At 41.7% G+C, this 18324-nt stretch overlaps 1 non-coding gene across 1 annotated transcript; it reads left to right on the top strand.

Moving 5' to 3' along the window:
* LOC144316627 (U2 spliceosomal RNA) lies at window positions 1–194 on the top strand. Its single transcript, XR_013382566.1, has one exon. It is a non-coding gene; the product is annotated as a U2 spliceosomal RNA (small nuclear RNA).
* Window positions 195–18324: the final 18130 nt, after the last annotated feature.

Genomic DNA, 18324 nt, shown 5'->3' with positions numbered 1-18324 from the left:
ATGGCTTCTCCACCATTTGGGTAAGATCAAGAGAAATGTAGCTACCATCTTATCAGTGTAATATCTGACACATCTCTATCTGAGGATAGTATATTGAGTGGACTTTTGGATCAAAGAGATGGAATAGGAGCTTGCTCCATCCACTTCTTGTATCAACCTGGTATTGCAGTACCTCCAGGAACAGTGCAGCCCCTAAAAGGAATAAAAAATAAAATAAAATAAAGCCCAATGTAACACCCAAACACCATGTAAAAAAATCAATAGTTTTTATGCATAAAAATTTTTAATTTCTGTGAATAAACTCAGGGAAAATATTTTCACAGTACACAAGGATCTACAAATCACTTTTAAAAAGTGGAGGAAAATGGAGAAATAGGGCAAAATACAAATAGTTTTAAAATAGGAAGATGTTGAAGGTTTCCCATATTAGGAGAAGTGCAACTTAAAATCACAATAAGATTCTTTTTTTCACCCAACATATTGGAAAAGAACAAAAAAATTGATAAAAAGTAGTCTTGGTGAGAGTGTGGTGTCACATTTCTCTGAAGGGCAATGTCAGCAGTATCTTTACATGATACGACCATAAATTTTGATCCATCAATTACTCTTCCAAGTGTCTATGCCTAAATTACATTCCCACAGAAGAAATGTATGTACACAGAAAATCACTTAATATTGTGTTGATAGCCAGTGATTGAAATTAACCTCTATGTCTTTCACTTGGAGAGGAGAAATCAACTCTCACATGTTCAAGTTCAACCAATGGAATACTTTGTAACTGTTAAAAAGAATGAGACATACTTCATTCTGATCTGACCTGAAATGAAACCAAACTACAGTTGACGCTTGAACAACACGGAGGTTAGGGGTGCCCACTCTTCACATAGTTCAAAATCTATGTATAACTGTTTACTTCCCCAAAACATAACTCCTAATACCCTGCTGTTGACCAGAAGCCTTGCCAATAACAAAAACAGCCAATTAACACAAATTTTGTATAGCATATGTATTATGTACTGTATTCTTAAAACAAAGTAAGCTAAAGCAAAGAAAATGCCATTAAGAAAATTATAAGGGGGATCCCTGGGTGGCGCAGCGGTTTGGCGCCTGCCTTTGGCCCAGGGCGCGATCCTGGAGTCCCGGGATCGAATCCCACGTCGGGCTCCCGGTGCATGGAGCCCGCTTCTCCCTCTGCCTGTGTCTCTGCCTCTCTCTCTCTCTCTCCCTCTCTCTGTGTGACTATCATAAATAAATAAAAATTAAAAAAAAAAAAGAAAAGAAAATTATAAGGAAGAGAAAACACACTTACAGTACTGTGCTGTATTTACTTTAAACAGTTCACGGATAAGTGTACACATGCATTTCTGATCCACGTTGCTCAAATCAGCTATCATTTTAAGTGGTTATCATTGTTTCTGGTGGTGGTGGACTGGTGTTTCAAAGCAAGTTATGGAGGCACCTGCGTGGCTTAGTCAGTTAAGCATCTGACTCTTGATTTTAGCTCAGGTCATGATCCCAGGGTCCTGGGATCCACCCCTGCGTTGGGCTCCCTACTCAGTGGGGAGTCTGCTTCTCCCTCTGCCTCTGCCCCCTTCCCCTGCTCATGTATGCAAGTGCTCTCTTTCTCTCTCTCAAATAATTAAATAAATATTTTTAAAAATAAGTAAATAAATAAAGTAAGGTATGGAACAATCCATATTACATATATATATTTGTATGAATCAGATGGCAAAAAACTGGCAACAAAATAATACTTTTCACCACCTCTGGAGAGCAAAACTGGAAGACCAGAGGTTGGGAATGGAGATAGGAGGATAGCATGCTTTTTAGAGAAAACTCCTAGTATTTGCATTTTCCACCTTCTGCATATTACTCATACATAAAAAAATGAACCTTGTCCATTAAGAGTTAAAAAATAAACTTTATGAAATAATTTGTGGTATTTCTTGGTACTTTATTTATTTTTAAAGATTTTATTTATTTATTCATGAGAGAGAGAGAGAGAGAGAGAGAGGCACAGACATAGGCAGAGGGAGAAGCAGGCTCCATGCAGGGAGCCCGATGCAGTACTCCATCCTGGGACTCCAGGGTCACGTTCTGAGCAGGTGCTCAACCGCTCAGCCACCCAAGCATCCCTTTTGGGGACTTTTAAATGTGTTCTTATTGTTGTACATTCTCAGTTTTTATAGGTACTAAATTGAAAGTAAGCAGAAAAGATGTTAATTTGAAAGTTCTTTATAATGTAAATTGTCATGTTTAAGATGTGTTTTAGTTGATTTTTAAAACTTTATCTTGGCTTACATACAAACATAAATCTTTCATGCATTTGCTTGAATTCATGCACAGAGCTCCTGGGTGGCTCTGTGGGTTAAGTGACTGACTCTTGATTTCCACTCAGATCATGATCTCAGGGTTGTGAGATCAAACTGAGTCAGGCTCTGTGCTTAGCGCGGAGCCTGCTTGAGATTCTCTCTCTTTCCCTCTGACCAACCCCTGCTCATGTGCGTGTTCTCTCTCACTCAAAAAAAAAAAAAAAAAAAAAAAAGAGAGAGAGAGAGAGAGAATTCACGTACAAATCTCTTCTTGGAACATGTGCTGTCATATTTGGTATGACATAGCTACCCCACCTAGGAAGGGGCACCCCAGAAGCCAAGTCCCAAGCTGGTGTATGATCTTTGTAGCAATAATAGGGCCTTACTTTCCTCATTATTTTGCATATAGGCCACCATTTGATCTTGATCTTTTTTTTAAGGACTAAATAGATGCAGCTATCTATATGTAAAGAACTGTTTTCAGTTGTCCTTTGTATTTTCATAGATAAGAGAATTGCAGCCTTGGTAGTTGGTCCTTCCTTCTCTCTTTTTCTGCTTCCTCCCTTGTGGATTTGTCTACTTCTATGTCATAAATATGATTTTAAGAACCTTAATGGACTCCAAGAGGAAGGGCTTCTCAATGATTGCTTTAGGGTCAGCCTGGATCTTTTGTCCAGATTGCCTCATTTGAATTAAAACAACTGATTTTTTTTTCTTGCTTGAGGACAGTTTTCCACTTGGTTATTTCCACTTGGTATAGGAGCCTAAAGAATATGGAGGGTCGGAGAGCCCCACCTCCTGGCCTTTCAGAGCAAAGAGGGGAAGAAAAGTAGAAAAAGTCATTACTGTTTCTCATTACCTACCTTTTATTTACTAATGTTTGATGTAGATTTTGTATAGAAGCTGGACCATTTTTATTTTATATTTTAAAACAAAAATGTTCTCCTAAGTTAATTTGTTAAAAAGTTTAACAGCTGTATTTGTATTTTCTGCTTTTATTTTTTTCACAAAAAAAAAAAAAAAGAAAACTTGGAATTCTTTTTATCTAACTGGTAGCCTTTTCATTTTATTCAGATTCTTTTATATAATTTAATTTCTAATCACTTAATTTAAATGGAGATCACTTAATTTTACAAAAGGCTTATTTCAGCTACTTTCCTCTCTTTCAGAGAGAAAGGATGAGTTTTAGGAAAGGACATCAGTTTCTTTCAAGCAAGTGTTGGCCCCTAGTGGATCAAAAGTGACAATATACTTTTTTAAACTGGCTGACATATTGGGAAGAATATATTTGGGGAAAGCAATAAAATAGGCTGCTAGCGCAGAACAAAACACAATGCATTTTGCCAAATATCATAAATGCATTGGATGAAATCACCTAACACCATTAGTAGATCTGACTACTCACTAAATTTAAAACACATGTATAAAATAATATGAACAAAATTAAAATTAACTGCAGGGAACACTGCTAACAAACATGATGTCAAGGAGAGCAAAACATACGAGATATTTGGAAATCTCTTAAAAAAACAAATAAACTAAAAAACATTTTTTTAAAAAAATGCATAAGATTAGGCAATATACACAAGAGAAAACCCAAGCCAAATGCTCAGATTCATTAGCAATCAGAGAAACATATAGTAAAATAATAACATAGTACTCTTACCTGTTAGAATAGCCAATAAGTATGGAAAGAATGTAGGGATTTAAGAATTTTCATGAACTACTGGTGGGAATTTAGACTTGAATAGCCATCTCAACAGCAATGGGTGATTAGTCACGTTAGGTATGTCCTAGCAATTCCATTCCAGTTGAATGTACTCATATTCGCCCATCATGTATCACTTCGCAGCAGTTAGAAGTAAACACAAAGCATAAACATAGAGCAGCAAAGGTGATCTTTAAAATTGTGCTAAGTGAGGGGGATCCTTGGGTGGCTCAGCAGTTTAGCATCTGCCCTCATATCAGGGCATGGTCCTGAAAACCTGGGATTGAGTCCCACATCGGGTTCCCTGCATGGAGCCTGCTTCTCCCACTGCCTATGTCTCTGCCTCTCTCTCTCTCTCTCTCTCTCTGTGTGTCTCTCATGAATAAATAAATAAAAATTTTTAAAAAATAAAAATAAAAAATATAATTGTGCTAAGTGAAACTAAGAAACAGAAGTAAAGGTTATACGCAATACCATTTGACATATATCAATCTAAAATACATGCCTATAATGTATATATTTTACAACACACATGAATGAATACCCTGGAAAGTTTGCCTATGTTGGGTGTGGGGAGAGACAGTAAGCTGGGAATCAAGAATCAATATGAAAAGGAGCAATGTCCATGAAAACAGCAATATCACTTCCACAACTCTACATCTGAGGTCCAACATCAAAAAAGAGAGAGAGAGAGAGAGAGAGAGAGAAAGGAAAAAAAATAAGCAGAGGACATCAGGAGTGAATACACAAAATAAATGCAAATATGGAAAACATACAAGACTCAATGCTCAACTTCTTAGTAGCCAAAGAAATAAAATGTAAAGGGAGAATATGGTGACATCTTTCACCTAGCACGTGATCAAAATGTCTTTTAATGAAAATATCCTACATCACCAGGGGAACATTGGAAGAGGCACTTCTAAAGAGCTGGTGGTTTAGATTGCTAATCATTTGCCAATGACAAGGACATTAAGGATCAAGATAATCAAGTTCTCCAATTCCTCTCCATGGAATTCATTCCAAGGAAGTCATGGGATAAGAGGTTAAAGATATAAATATGTCTACTATCTACAAGAAAAGATAAAAACAAGCTAAATATTCAATAAGTATAAATTAAAAATAAATTTTAAAAAATATATTCAATAAGTAAACAGTTAAGTCATTAGGATTCATTCATAATGAGGAAATATGTAATACGTGAAATGCTCATGATATAATAACTTATGAGAAAAACTTGAGATTATATATACACATACATATATATAATGCCAAAAATACATAAAATATTAACATTAGTTACCTTTAATAGTCATATTACAGTTTTCCTAAGGATTTTTGTTTCCTTCTCCACACATCCTTGTTTTTACCTAAGGTCACTATAAAATATACAATGCAAAAATATGTATTTCTATTATAATTAGAACATACATATTGATTTAAGATGCACAAGGACAGCTTGACTTGTCATGAACAGGTAATCTAAGGAAGGATAGGACATCTGATCTAAGCAGAAGTGCTACCCAAGAATGACAAAGTAATTGCCAGGAGCATTTCTGTGGATGTTATACTTTAGGAGCCAGATCTTTACAAAGTATACAGTGGGGGGAAAAAGAGACTGAGCAGGATTTGTCTTGCACTAGGACCCACATTGCTACAGCCAGATCACTTAGAGGAGATATGATGGGCAGAGTAAAACAGAAGGAACATATGGTCTGCAGTCCATTCACGGTCACTATCGAAAGGTCACCCAACCTGAGAAGTTTTGATAGATAAAGTCAGTGCCCTTTCCAAACAAAAGCTTTATATACCATTGCAGTTTCCACTGAAAAGGGATTTTTAGGGAGGTCTGATAATTTCTAGAAAGCTGCTAGCAGCATTTCACCAGTACCAGTTACAGATAGACCTGAAAATTCAAAGTTTTAGAAAAAGTATTTCTATCACTTGAAGAGCTACATAAAGATATATAAAGATACAATGGCACGGAGATCAGGGTACTATATCTGGGTTATGCAAACTCAGAAGTGCTTTTGCCAAAAATATTTATAGATTCTACACTGCCTTATAGGAATTTTGATGCAGAAAACCCAGGCTATGCCTAATGGAGACAGACTCCCAGTGGAATGGGATGGGTTCACTATGACACATTTCTTGAGCCAAGCCTCAGTAGTTGATGATCTAGTCCCCAGTGAGCAGAAATGCCTCAGTCTGGAGACCAGCTGTAGGTAATGTGCATAAAAAAGGAATCCAACCAACTCCTAAATAACTCTGAGAGTCAATGAGTTCAAGTTTGCATTCTGGAAAGGTCACTGAAATTATCAGCTGTGGTGGTGGACATGGTCCTACTGAGAAGGACACTGGCATCATAAAGGTTTAAGGGCAGTGAGCAACCTACCTCATAGGTGGGAAAGAGTGATCCCGGAAAGAGGAAAGAAGAAAGAGCAAGGAGGCTGGGAGGGTACCAGTGTGGGAACAAGTTAGGTACCCTTACTCATGTCTTTGTGAAAATGTGATCATCAAGAATCAGTAGACTAGAAATGAAAATTATATATCACCTAGACTGAGACCCAAAGATTTATGAAGGCCTACATATTTTATAAAACCATCACATTTTTTATTTCTGAAAACTAAGCAAGCAGAGCATTGGTGAACTATATCATGCTCTGCTGAGGTGTTTTTGAAAGCTAAATAAAGCAAATGTTTGGACAACATTGTTCTGTGGGAGATGATTCATAATACCGTGGGTAAGAAGAACCAAAGAAAGTTGTTCAAAACTCAGAGGAAAAGACCATGCAAACTTCAAAGCTTTGAGTCCTCTGTTTGCAAAATGGATGGAAATGAGCAGGAAGGAAGACTTAAATGTCACAAGTGACCCTGGAAATGGACACAGAGCTGAAGACTCAGAACCTATAAAGACCAGACCTTAATAACATTTAGCTTCTTCAAATAAGGCCCACTTCATCCTTCCCATTACGCATTCCATAAATACTTTATACTCACCAGGTACCAGGCTTTGCAAGGTTTAATAATATCATTGCCTCCCAGTGCTCTGATGGTTTAACCTGGCACAAATGTAAGAAGACTTTTATGACAAGTGTGAGAAGGACCTTTCCCGACCCGCCTACTATACCGGATCCCCCTCCCACTTCCTGCTTGGGCAGATTTATTTTTATAGTACTATATTCCTATTTCCTATTGCTCCTATTCCTATTATGGCTCCCTTTTATTTTACAAAAAGCTGTTCAGTGTTTTGATCTATTTCCCTACTTGTCCCCACTGCACACAAGGACAATACATGACCTTGCATTTATAGTCCTAGGAGCATGTCTTACACATCATAAACATCCTATAACCATCTGGTAATATTCAGCTCTACCAACAAGCCTTGATTCCTTGAGCCTCAGTTTTCTAATTAGTGCAATGGATAGGACAATTAAGCAAGAGTGGTATGACAGTGCTTGGCACAGACAGATATGTGTGGTGACACAGGGCCTTCTGAGCACTTAAGTCCTCCTTTTCTTGGTAACATTAATTAATTTCTCATTCGGATATCATATCTTTACCTTCACACTTAAGACATGTGATTTCAGTGGTGCTAAGAATCCCTGACTCTTCTCCCAACCTTGTTTTCCAGGCTTGGGCATAACCAAAGCTAGGTGGATTAGAGCCAATAACTACTTATCCTGGGCCTTTTGCTGTAACAGTTGAGAAAAGGATCCCTTGTTCCATGGAAGTTGCCAAGTGATTAGATATCTACATTTGAGTGGCCAAGATTGCCCCCAAGTACAGCCTGATGCAAATACTTCATGTCAAGTCTTTATGATATTGTTTGTTCTCTTAAATCCACCCTTGCCTAAATCCTTAAGCTACTCCTGAACTCTTCAGGTATAAGAGGGTGCACTACTGTGCCAGGGCTGCTGTAACAAAGTGCCACAAATTAAGTGGCTTAAATAATAGCAATTTAGTATCTTGAAATTCAGAGGATAGTCCAAAATCAAGGTGTTGGCAGGTTGGCAGGTGAGGGCTGTGAAGGAGGGATGTGTCCAGGTCTCTCCCCTTGGCTTGTAGATGGTCAGCTTCTCTGGTGTCTCTTACATTGTCTTCCTTCTATATACATCTCTATATCCACATTCCCCTTTTCATAAGGACATTAGTCACATTGGATCAGATCCTACCCCAATGACCTCATTTTAATTTAATTATCTCTATAATAATCCTATCTCCAAATAAGGTCACATTCTGAGGTACTGGGAGTTGGGACTTCAACATACCTTTTTTTTTTTTTAAACATATCTTTTTTGAGGGATACAATTCAACCCATAATGGAATAAATTCCCTTTTTACAAAAGCTAGTTTAAGTCAGGTTTCTGTCATTTGCAACTAAAAGACTTATGCTCAGTGAATTTCAATTTCCCTCCCTTGCATAACTATTATTTTAAGTCCCAGCAAGTTTCCAGAAATGGTGACAGTATGCATAAATACAATTTTTATTTAACCAATTCAGTTCCTTTGAGTAGTACTTGAGGGAACCAGAGGTTCAGGATGAGGTAATGTGGGAGGACACCTGGGTTCTAATTTTGATTCTTCGGTTTTCATAATAGAAGTTGGCTAAATCAACTACAAAAAAAAAAAAAAAACCCGACAGCAATTTCATTTTAAAGTGAAGTAGCATAAAGCTATAAAAAGCCATTAATCTAAGGACGAAAATGTCTTTTTAGATAAAATATTCGGACTCTACCATTTGTTATATATTACATGAGCCCCTGAACAGAGCTAAAAACCTTCTTTTTTATGAAAAAGACAAACCTGAACTGTCTCACTAAGTGATGAAAACAAAATAAAAAACGTGTGAAAGCTCTCAGCACACTATAAATCACTACACACTATTAAATATTGTGTGCTTGGGCAGCCCGGGTGGGTGGCTCAGTGGTTTAGTGCTGCCTTCAGCCCAGGGCCTGATCCTGGAGACCCGGGATCAAGTCCCACATCAGGCTCCCTGCATGGAGCCTGCTTCTCCCTCTGCCTGTGTCTCTGCCTCTTTCTCTCTCTCTCTCTCTCTGTGTCTCTTGTAAATAAATAAATAAAATCTTTAAAAATATATATATATATAGTGGGCTTTTTTTTTTTTTCACTTAACCAATATTGAGACAATGTATTTGCTTTACATACATCATCTTACTTAATCTTCACAATCCTATTAGATCCATTATCCATCTCAATTTCAGATATACTTAAAAATGAGGAGAGTAGGTAAATTTTCCCAAGTCAGCTAATTAATACCTAATGGGTGGTACAGTCCAGATTTGAATCCAGGTAAAGTATGTCCAGAGTTTAAGCTCTTAACCAAGTGAGGCAGTACATAAGGGATTACAGATGACAGCTATAGAGATAAAATATGCTTATAGATGTACAAAAGAACAATGGAAAAATTGGCCACAGATGTTTGGTAAAAATATTTATTAGATTTTAAATGGTGAGATTAAAGTACGTGTTTATCTTCTGCTTCTGAAAATAGAACTGCTGGCTGAGTAAGTGCCCTGGAGGCTGAAAGACTAATAAGTGGACACGAATTCATTATTCTTTCATTCTGAGAGCAGCTGCTCCATGCACAATCTGGCTCTCTCAACACAAGGACTACTCAGTCGCCTCATAATCATATGTCGAGTCATAATCAATGTGACTCCTTTGTTCAAGCTCAGCCTCTCCATCTTGTATTTCTCCTCACTAAGCAGGCTCTTACTGGTTGTTTTTCTCACTTTATTGATGTATTGACGTCCGCTTCTTGTTCCAGGTTGTATTTCACTGAGTTTTTCAATGGTAGTGTCCCTTCTAGCTATCTGGTGAAAGAGTGTCCTCCATCAGCTTACCACCTTCATCTATTGCAAGTCACACCTTCCCACTAAAGTCAAAGCCATATATATTTTATGCCATAGGCATGACTGATCCCAAACTCACCAGAAAAGGGGTTCACATTCTCTCACATTTGTTTTTCTAATTAAAAAACAAAAACAAAGAACTGAAGCTTTGAGATGAGTAAGTAACCTTGGGCCCTGAAGAAGTCATGGTAACACTGAGAATCACTGGAGGTGGGTGTGCTTGCTGCTCCAACAGCAGGAAGAGGAGCTTCCTCAGTCTGAACCACTGAGCCCAGACTTGTGACTAATTAAAGACCTTCTCTGAGAATAGAGAGTTTGCGCTGCTGTGATCACAGGGCCCCGCCAACCCATCACCTAACACTGACCCAACAGGGTAGACCAGAGGGCCAGAGTGAGAACAAGGCATCTTGGATCCAGAAATGGGAAAGACAGGAGTGTCTCTCCTGTCTTTCTGATTCCATAGCCCCATTACTGCCTGTTCACAATGGGAACTATAGTTCCCCCTCTCCTGGGTCTCCACTGTTCAGTGGGTAACACCTGTTCTGCTCCCCATGTGTCATGGTAAGGAGTATGGGGTTTTAGAGACCTGGTTTGATACACATTTGATTCACATAATAGCATTAGGACTAGGATGAGCATAACTTCTTCTCTGTGCTTAAGCTTTCTCTTCTGTAAATGGGGCAATAATTATTATCTTTCAGAGCTATTTTGAGAACTAAATGAAGTAACACACGCAAAACACAGTAGATTCTATTTTTATTTATTTATTTATTTATTTATGATAGTCACAGAGAGAGAGAGAGAGAGAGAGGCAGAGACACAGGCAGAGGGAGAAGCAGGCTCCATGCACCGGGAGCCCGACGTGGGATTCGATCCTGGGTCTCCAGGATCGCGCCCTGGGCCAAACGCAGGCGCTAAACCGCTGCGCCACCCAGGGATCCCCCACAGTAGATTCTAAATAAAAGTTGTTCCTTTCCTTTATTCTTCCCAAATCAACTAAAGAAAAAGAAGAAATTAAAATAATTCTGAAGGGAAATCAGTAAATGGATACCTTTGAACATTAATGTGATGTCTGTGTCCATGTGGATAAACATCTATAGTGGCCATCTAAAGGTAGTGGTCAAAGCATAAGTTCCAGATTTAAGCCATGGTGATGAGGGGATTCAGATCCCTTGGTAGTTCAGCTGTCTTATCTGTAACATAGGATCATAAATTTACCAACCTCATAATATTGTGATGAGTATTTAAACAAGATAAGCAGGTGAAACATACAACAAACTCGAAATACAAGAGGTGCTTCCTAAATGTTATAATTCGGACTCTCATAGTAAGACTATTCTTTATATGAATTGATAAGAGGTAGATCATGCTTATTCCAATTTCAAAAGAGAGCTTTGCCAAATATCTATGCTAGCTTCTCTAAAATGCTATGTTGGAGCCAGAGATATTAATTTTAGAATTGTCATTTTCTGTAAATGCACTACATAGTTTTTTGGAGATTTTTGCAAAGGAAAAAAGGGAGACTGTTTAAAATATTTTTTCTCCATAGTAGGGAATGAAAACCAACATTATTCCTTCTGCATCCTATGTCCTAGATAGTTCAAATAATACTTGTGTTGATAACATTTTGATTGTTCAATTTGACTATAAAAGAGCTTTGTAAATAGATATATTATCCAAAGCTCAAAAAATGTCAGTGACCATTTTACGTTCAGGCTAGTAGCTAATTATATTTACTCACTCATTTATTCAATCATTATTAATTGGGAGTCTACTATGTGTCAAGCTGTGTTCTAGAAAATTAAAAAAAAATCTCTGCTCCTGTAGAGATTTCATTGTAGTAGGGTGAGAAATAATCAAATAGATAACTAAAATGCTTCTGTATGTCAAATCATAACAAGTAATGTGGAGAAAATAAACCAAGGAGAAAAAATTGAGTATCCCTGGGTGGGGATAAAAATTTAATTTTAATGTCAGTAGAGTGGTTAGAGAATACCTTGCTGAGAAGTGCCCTAACAGCAAAGGCCTGAGAAAAGTGATGGAGTGAGCCATGTGAATATCTAGAGGAAGAGCATTCTAGGAAGAAAAAACAGCACATACAAAGGCCTGGAGGTCGGCATGTACCTGGAATGTTCAAGAAATAGCAAGGACACTACTGTAGCTGAAACAGAGTAAGCAACTGAATCACTACGTTGTGTGTCAACTATACTCAGATGAAAAATGGATAGATAAACAAGAGCAAAAAAAAAAGAGCAAAAAAAAAAAAAAAAAGATCAACAAGAGCAATGGTAGTAACTGTTCAAGGAGTGGTAAGGACACTAGTGTGGCTAAAATAGATATGCAAAAGTAAGAGTAATAGGAACTGAAGTCACATGCACATGAAGTCACAAGAATATTCACAGAAGCAGTAATAATAGCCCAAACCTGGAAACAACTCAGATATCTACCAATAACAGAATGAATGAATTGTATTTCCATAACTGAATCATACTTAAAAATGACAGAGAAAAAAAAATATAGGTTCCCTCAAAAATATAGATGTCTTACAATGTAAGGTAAAAGAGGCCAAATGCTAAAGAATAAAAACCGTGTGCCTCTAGTTACATAAACTTTACAAATAAGGCAAAACTAAGACAGGCAGTTAGAAGACAGATTGTAGTAACCTTTGAGGAAGACAGAGATGTTTGTAACTGGAAAGGGGGAATGAGGTCTTTTGGGGGGGTGGAGTGGGGGGTAACATGCTACCTTCATTTGGGGGATAATCAGCTTAGCATTTGTGCATCTTTCTGCATAAGTTATTCCTCACTTAAAAAATACACAATTGTGAACGGAAGAATTTGAGAAAAACAATCCTTTTCTATCCCCCCAGACAATTCTGTCAAGACATTTTACCATAAGGGAAGCTGAGAAATGGGACAAAAGCCAAAGGAGTATCTTAAAGATGGGAGAAATGACTGTTTGGGAAACTCCACTTATTCATATTTGTCCTATCATTTACTAAATAGGTTTTCTTTACATTGACTCATTTTTAACTTTCATTTTTAAAAAAGCAAATTTCATAAGTATCACTTGCTCTAACAGAAATAACTAAAAATACAATGAAAACAAGTCATTCAATTAAAATAATTTTAAAAAATTAAATGTAAGCAAAAATCAGCCGAATTAAGCTTCAAAAACGAACACCTAAAAATAAGTTACTCAGAAAACTAGAGCTTTTAATGACCCATGAGAAAAGAAGAGTGCTGTTTTGTCGCAGGATTGCAGGGTTCTTGTTCCACAGGGTCAAAGAATGCATCTCAAGGACACAAAAAGGTGAAGTTAAGTGAAAGTTTACGAAGTGAAGGCGAGAACAGAAAGGAAAGAAAAAGCTCTCTAGAGTGAGAAGGGTCCCAATGGGCTGCTACTGAGGGCGTCTAGTGGCAGTCTTATTGAGAACTGACTTGGAAGCTTGTGGCCTTGAGATTCTTGTGCTGTGTTGGTTTGTCCCTTTATCTCTTGTTCTGCTTTGTCTAAGAGCCTCTACCTGCCAGAAAGACTTTTGGAGCCTAGTGAGGGGAGTCAGGGGCCTCTATCTCTTCTGCTTATCCCTTCATCCCTTCGCTGCTCACGGGACAGGAACCTGTGGGCAGAAAGAGCTTTACTGGGATTGTGAGAAGTGACTCATTGTATACTTTTTAATGGTGGGAGTTAGGGCTAGTGCAAGTCTCCAAGGAATCTGGAAGCAAGGCTTTCAGGACCTTGGGAGGGCCAGTTGCTGCCAAGATAAGGTTCTTTCTCAACATGAAGGCTGCCTTAGTGGCTTCCACACTCTGCACATTTCAGGGATCTATCAAGTGGGCTGCAAGCTGTAAGGAGATTTTAATTTAAGCTACATTTGCTTTGCCTTTGTTTCCCGCATCAGTTCTAGGTCTATATCACAATCACACTATTGCTCATCATCTTTACCCTTACACTGTAAGCATCCTGCTTTTCACACATTGATGTTGCGTTCAACAGAGAAGCGAAGTGACAACACAGTCCCCACAACTTGATGACAAAGGATTTTGTACTGACTTTTCCAGTACTTTAGGTCATTCTCAGTTCCGTGTCTCCATGCCTTGGAGGGAAATTTGATGCTGAGCAAAAGCCTCCCGTGCTGCCAAGGAAAAGAACCCATTTTTACATCGTGTCTTGGAAAGTGCTGGTTTTTGTAGAAGTATGTGGAGTAGGGGGATGTGCTAGTCAGCTGTGGCTGGAGCACTCCCGCCTGAAACTAGACAAAGGTAGAGGGGCATCCCAGAGGGGCCACAAATGATCACTCCTGTTCCACATTTTAGAGAACACTGCTCCAGAGGTGTCTGGGTGGTTCAGTCAGTTAAGCATCTGCCTTCAGCTCAGGTCATGATCCCAGGGTTCTGGGATCAAGTTCCACATAAGGCTCCCTGCTCAGTGGAAAGTCTGCTTCTCCATCTCCCTCTGCCTGCCACTCCCCCTACTTGTGCTCTCTTTCTCTCGGTCTGTCAAATGAGTAAATAAAATCTTTAAAAAAGAATAAATAAATAAATAAAAACACTGCTCCCTAATAACAGAGGTAGTATTTTCCAAATTAAAAATCAAAGTGCGGGGATCCCTGGGTGGCTCAGCGGTTTAGCACCTGCCTTCAGCCCAGGGTGTGATCCTGGAGTCCCGGGATCGAGTCCCACGTCGGGCTCCCTGCATGGAGCCTGCTTCTCTCTCTGCCCCCCTCTCTCTCCCTGTGTCTCTCACAAATGAATAAATAAAATTTAAAAAAATAAAAAATAAAAATAAATAAATAAAAATCAAAGTGCATGACCTTTCAACAAATTAAAAATCAGAGCTGCCCAGAAAATCTAGAATGTATAATGCTGTACCTAGGACATTCATCTATTAGTCTACATATTCTGACTGTTTTTATCAACACCAGTGCTAAACACCAGGGATATGAAAATTAGTAGACATGATCCCTGCCCCCAAGGTAAGGGTTCCAGATAAAAATCAGAATACCAAGTTAAATTTGAATTTCAGAAAAACATGGATTTATTTTTTAGTGTATGTCCCAAATACTGTAGTAGACATACTAAAAATGTATCTTTTGCTTGTCTGAAATTCAAACTTAATTGGGTCTGTATTATTATTTGCTACATCTTGGGGCAAAGTCAATTAAAATAGAGAGCATGAGAAGTGCTAGGGCAAATCAGTCATCACAGGGTGTTTGGGTACATGTCAGGGAAAACTTCAGAAAGCTGGCAGCATGCTACCAGTCTCCAGCTAAGAACACCGTATGGGCCGTACCACTTATGGCAGAACTTAATAATACACCATCATGATTTGCTCTTTAACTTTTTAATGAATCCATGTTTTGTCTGCATAACTAGATCCAAGCTGCTTGAGGTCAGGGGCCATTTCTTCGTCTTGCCCATACCACCTAGTATGACAGGCACAAAAACTAAAAAAGATTCTATTCAGTGAAACATAACTGGTGTTTTCTAAAAGTTTCAGGCTTCAAATGTAGCCAAGAAACCAGTCTGACACTTGGGAATCAAATTAGCAGTAAAGGTACAGGCAACCTCTATGCTCACTTCAGGATGGATGCAATGTAGCTGGGCATCTTTCTGATGTTTGGCTTCCTTCCTAAGACCCACAAGTGTGGCATATTTTTGGTTGGATCTGATATACTGAAGCCGTTACCACAGCTGGGCAGTCCAATGACTGTAAGGACATTTTTCTACAAACACACTCCATTCACACTTAAGTTCCTCTTTGCCCTATTGTGGTTAGGAACTGTCCCTAGCCTTCCCCTTAAGTTGACTAGTTATTATCATTCCTGCTCATCCCTGGGCCCGGAACGCACTCTGTGGTCTGGTCTAACTAGAGTTCTTTACAAATTTTTTACCACAGCATTTCTAAGGGAAGAGGACAGATACAAGGTCTAGAGCATCATGAAGACAGGAAGCCTCACCCCACTGACCAGCAGAGTCCAATATGTCTTTAAGGTTTCTGCACCATAAGGCTCATTTTCATGATTATTTGATTACAAAGCCCACTCCACCCCGTTTAGGTCAAAGATGAACGAAGCTGGACACTGGGTAGAGCGGTAACGACAGTTTTCAACAGCAATACGCTATCGCAGCGGGGAACAACAGTCCAGCTCTTTGATTTGCCCTGAGGTGGGGCAGGGGTATTTTTATTTTTATTTTTTAAAAGACTTTATTTATTCATGAGAGTGAGAGAGAGAGAGAGAGAGAGGCAGAGACACAGGAGGAGGGAGAAGCAGGCTCCATGCAGGGAACGCGACGTGGGACTCCATCTGGGGTCTCCAGGATCACACTCTAGGCCAAAGGCAGGCGCTAAACCACTGAGCCACCCAGGGATCCCCCGGGATGCTTGTTTTAAAGGAAGAATGAAGGAGCAAGAGGGACGAATGAGGGCTCAGCAGAGTCAGGGGGTGCACGTGACAAAAACTGAGAACGGAGAGTAAGTGTACCTGGGAGACTGAACTGGCGCTGGTGGAAGTCAGGCTCCTGGCCTCCCACAGACACTGGGAGACACATGGACACCCTGCCTTCAGATGTCCTGCCATCAGATGCTCTGCCATTGGACGCCTACACATCGAACTTTCTGCCATTGGATGCCCAGCCATAGGACATCCTGCCATCAGACGCCCCTGCCATTGGACCCCCTGCCATCAGTCACCCTGCCATCGGACCTCCTGCCATCGGACCCCTGCCATCGGACCCCCTGCCATCAGTCACCCTGCCATTGGACCTCTGCCATCGGACCTCTGCCATCGGACCCCTGCCATCGGACCTCCTGCCATCGGACCCCCTGCCATCAGTCACCCTGCCATCGGACCCCCTGCCATCGGACCCCCTGCCATCAGTCACCCTGCCATCGGACCTCTGCCATCGGACCCCTGCCATCGGACCTCCTGCCATCGGACCCCCTGCCATCGGACCCCCTGCCATCGGACCCCCTGCCATCAGTCACCCTGCCATCGGACCCCTGCCATCGGACCTCCCGCCATCGGACCCCTGCCATCGGACCCCTGCCATCGGACCTCCCGCCATCGGACCTCCCGCCATCGGACCTCCCGCCATCGGACCCCTGCCATCGGACCTCCTGCCATCGGACCTCCTGCCATCGGACCCCTGCCATCGGACCTCCCGCCATCGGACCTCCCGCCATCGGACCTCCCGCCATCGGACCCCTGCCATCGGACCTCCTGCCATCGGACCTCCTGCCATCGGACCCCTGCCATCGGACCTCCCGCCATCGGACCTCCCGCCATCGGACCTCCCGCCATCGGACCTCCCGCCATCGGACCCCCTGCCATCGGACGTCCTGCCATCGGACCTCCTGCCATCGGACCCCCTGCCATCAGTCACCCTGCCATCGGACCTCCTGCCATCGGACCTCCTGCCATCGGACCTCCTGCCATCGGACCCCTGCCATCGGACCCCTGCCATCGGACCTCCTGCCATCGGACCTCCCGCCATCGGACCCCTGCCATCGGACCTCCCGCCATCGGACCCCTGCCATCGGACCTCCCGCCATCGGACCTCCCGCCATCGGACCTCCCGCCATCGGACCCCTGCCATCGGACCTCCCGCCATCGGACCTCCTGCCATCGGACCCCCTGCCATCGGACGTCCTGCCATCGGACCTCCTGCCATCGGACCCCCTGCCATCAGTCACCCTGCCATCGGACCTCCTGCCATCGGACCTCCTGCCATCGGACCCCTGCCATCGGACCCCTGCCATCGGACCTCCTGCCATCGGACCTCCCGCCATCGGACCCCTGCCATCGGACCTCCCGCCATCGGACCCCTGCCATCGGACCTCCTGCCATCGGACCCCTGCCATCGGACCCCTGCCATCGGACCTCCCGCCATCGGACCTCCCGCCATCGGACCTCCCGCCATCGGACCTCCTGCCATCGGACCCCTGCCATCGGACCTCCTGCCATCGGACGGTGGCTGGAACACACCGGTAATTGTCGCAGCCCTGCGGCTGCTCAGGCGGCACTTTAAAGGGGATGTGCCTTGAGCTGTGAGAAACTGCGTTAGTCTTGCTCAAGCGTTTATAAGCCAAATATGAGGCCCCATAAGAGCAGGGCCCACGGCCCTGGGGGTGAGTGCGGTCCCGGAGCGGCTGTCCCTTCCCAGTGCAATACCAGCCGCTCCTCTCTCCCCGCGCTAGGGCTACAGGACGCGTCCCGTGGGTATAGAACTCGACGCCTCTTCTATTTCCCTGGAGCCCGCCGCGAGGAAGAGCCTTGGGGTCAACTGCCCCTCGCAGTGACTAAGGGACGAACTTGCAGCAGCGATCTTTCGGGTGTTAAAAAACCCCACGCAAACACGCGAGGGCGCTCCTAAAGCCGCCGCAGCCCCGACCTGAGGCCGCGATCGGCAGGGAACTACAACTCCCAGCA

Source organism: Canis aureus, chromosome 6 (genome assembly GCF_053574225.1).
Source record: "Canis aureus isolate CA01 chromosome 6, VMU_Caureus_v.1.0, whole genome shotgun sequence".
Lineage (NCBI taxonomy): Eukaryota > Metazoa > Chordata > Mammalia > Carnivora > Canidae > Canis > Canis aureus.
This window is presented reverse-complemented; position numbering and strand designations above follow the sequence as displayed.